Source organism: Mus caroli, chromosome 3 (genome assembly GCF_900094665.2).
Source record: "Mus caroli chromosome 3, CAROLI_EIJ_v1.1, whole genome shotgun sequence".
NCBI lineage: Eukaryota > Metazoa > Chordata > Mammalia > Rodentia > Muridae > Mus > Mus caroli.
The window spans coordinates 14,976,105-14,979,376 of NC_034572.1; the positions used below are offsets into that span (position 1 = coordinate 14,976,105).

The 3,272-nt window shown below is 40.6% G+C and overlaps 1 pseudogene; it reads left to right on the forward strand.

Moving 5' to 3' along the window:
• Window positions 1-2,502: 2,502 nt before the first annotated feature.
• Window positions 2,503-2,927, forward strand: LOC110292021 (annotated as a pseudogene).
• The last annotated feature ends 345 nt before the right edge of the window (window positions 2,928-3,272 follow it).

Below are 3,272 nucleotides of genomic sequence, written 5' to 3' on the forward strand. Positions count from 1 at the left end.
GTTTTCTACTGGACTGCACTGCTGGTATCCTAAACATTGGAATCACCCCAAAGAACTGCTCCTAAAGAGGTCCCCACCCCCATTTCCTATTAACTTTTCTTTCATCCTACCTCTGGTAGGTGGGCTAGAAGGGAGATTGAAAATTTTAAGAACTCTTATTAAAGTAGGTTTTAGGTTTTGAAAAATTTACACCTACAAGCATGTCTCTAGCTGCATATGTAGCAGTCGATCATCAATGAGAGGAGAGGCTCTTGGTCCTGTAAAGGTTCTATGCCCCAGTATAGGGGAATACCAGGGCCAAGAAGTAGGAGTGGGTGGGTTGTGGACCAGGGGGAAGGGGCGAGGATAGGAGGATTTTTGGAGGGGGAACTAGGAAAGGGGGTAACATTTGAAATGTAAATAAAGAAAAATATCTAATAAAAATGCAAAAAGAAAAACAAGTCAGAGTTTTCTGGCAATAAGATGTGTTGACCCCCTAGGCATTGATCGATTCTGTATTACTTCAGTTCTTCAAACAAAAGCTAGACAACTGGTTACTAGAGGTGTTGTAAAGAAAGCATGTGTGTTTTCTAGACCACTGTGCTAAATAGCATCCCAGATGCCTTTAAACTTTGAAATTTAATGATATTAAAATAAAGTCAGCACCATGTAACTGAGATAGCTTTATAGGTTCAATAACAAAAGGTAATACATCTAAGAGAACCAATAATACTAATACTACTACTAATACTACTACTACTAATAATAGATTTCTCATTATATGGAATGGTTGGCTTTAAAAACAAAATCTTGTTGAGTTATTGTTGCGGCCTGCCCGCAGTCCACAACACGAACGGTTCAACTGAGAATGGCAGTTCGAGCTGAAAAGAGAGGAATCTAGACGGGGCGGAAGAAAGAATGGAGCTAAGACAAGATTCTGATCAAAGCTCAATTTTACTATTTCCAGACACTCAGTTATAAAGGAAGGGGGAGGGANCCNNATTTCCCGCCAAGTAACTCAGGGTCCAGTAGCAGGACGAACACGTGTGTGCCTCTTCCAAGCAGCAAAGGCAGGGCCCAGCAGTAGGCGTGGCAGGACGAATGAGCAGGAAGCTCCACCCTTGAGCAAGCAGGTTCCAGGCTGGGGGAAGGGAGGCCACAAGTTATAATTTTGATATAAATGTTTCTGACATTACATTTGTACCAACTTGCAAATACATGTTTCTATATGTGACAGGTTACAAGAAAATCAGGTCCCAGATTAAATTCTACCACAAATGTAGGCATTTATTAACAGCTATCACAGGCAACCTGCTTTCTTAGTTGATGATAACCCAGGCTCTTTTTAGTTTGTCTACATTTTTCAATAATAATAATAATAATAATAATAATAATAATAATAATAGAATTCTAAGGTAAAAACATAAATTCTCATGTTAAAATTCTCAGTCAGTATCAAATGACCAGAGCCTTCTCATAACACGTTCAAACCTTAAGCACCAACCCTTCGTGTGAAGGGGGATGTTGCCCTAGTTTCCTGTATCTTTCATGTCAAATGGAGAGTGTCTTAAATTATTGTTCTACTGCTGTGAAGAAACACCATGACCATGGCAACTCTTACAAAGGTAAACAATTAATGGTGCTTGCTTATGGTTTCAGAAGTTTAGTCCGTTATCGTCATGGGAAGGAGCATGGCAGCAGTCAGGAAGATACGGTGCTGGAAAAGGAGCTGAAAAGTCTACATCCTGATCTGCAGGCAGCAGAAGAAGAAAGACTGAATGGACCTAGCATGGGATTTTGAAACCTTAAAGCCCACCAGCAGTGACATATTTCCTCCAACAAGGCCACATCTCCCACTGATTCTAATTCTTTCAAATAGTGCCACTCTCTGGTGATTAAGCATTCAAATATATGAGCCTATGGGTGCCATTCTTATTCAAACCATCAGAGAAAGTATCTCTACAATGTTACTGAGTAACTCATCAATTTACCTGAAACACCAGCCTCTTAAAAAAATAATAAAGCTATTTCTAAAAGCCATTGTACAAAATTAAAAACCAAATCCCCTTATTTAAAATCTGGAAAAAAAGTCTAGTCCTAGGAATAAATTCAAGAAATCTATTCTACGTCATGGTTACTATAGTTAATAACATCTTGTGTAAATGAAATTTTCTATGAAAGTACATTTTAAGTAAAGTACTATATATGATAACTAACACAATCTGGCTGGTCCACAAGATCTGTTTGAGAAAGAATGTGTGTGTGTGTGTGTGTGTGTTTACCATTAAAAACAACATATTAACTGAGTGCACACTTCTGTTGGAAGACAGTTTGTGCACTGAGTATTCAGATGCTGATTTCGATGCCCAGGCATCTAATTACAGTCTGGATACTGGCATGTTCAAGCATCTCTGGTTGGATGCTATGTAAGAATTGTCTTGTATCCCGGCGTGCTCCCATCGGTCGGAGCTAACAGCTGCCAGGCAGCTGCCGCGGCCTGGCATACGCCCCAGTCGAGTGAAGATGGTGGGTCAGAACAGCGCCATCGCCGCAGGTGTGTGCGGTGCCCTCTTCATCGGGTACTGCATCTACTTCGACCGCAAAGGGCGGAGTGACCCCAACTTCAAGAACAGGCTTCGAGAACGAAGAAAGAAACAGAAGCTTGCTAAGGAGAGAGCTGGGGTTTCCAAGTTACCTGATTTTAAAGATGCTGAAGCAGTTCAGAAATTCTTCCTTGAAGAGATCCAGCGTGGTGAAGGGTTAACTGTGAGAAGGATGTGGACCATCTGACAAATGCCACTGCTGTGTGTGGACAGCCTCCGCAGCTGCTGCAAGTGTTACAGCAGACTCTTCCACCATCAGTGTTCCAGACGCTCCTGACCAAGCTTCCAACCACTAGTCAGAGAATTGTAAGTGCTCAGAGCTTGGCTGACGATGATATGGAATGAGCCAGATACCAACAAAATAAAATCTCAGTAAAATATTTTAACAGTTAACTTGGAAGCTGGTCAGCTCTGGGGGAATAAGGGCAAACTGTGCTGTAATGAACTGTCCCACACTGACATCTGCCAAAGTGAATGTGAACTTTGGTAGATCCATTGTCTGTTCTATTTATTTTTCTAGTGAAAAGGATTTTGATAGAGCTTTTCATTTTATAAATACACTGAGTTAACCAAAATATCATTTCCGTTTGTTCTTAAGACATGCAATTCAAATGTAAATACAGTAGAATATTACTTAGGTAGAAACTCCTGGTGATTTTAAAAGATTGGAAAAGAATCTGAGGAAGAGTT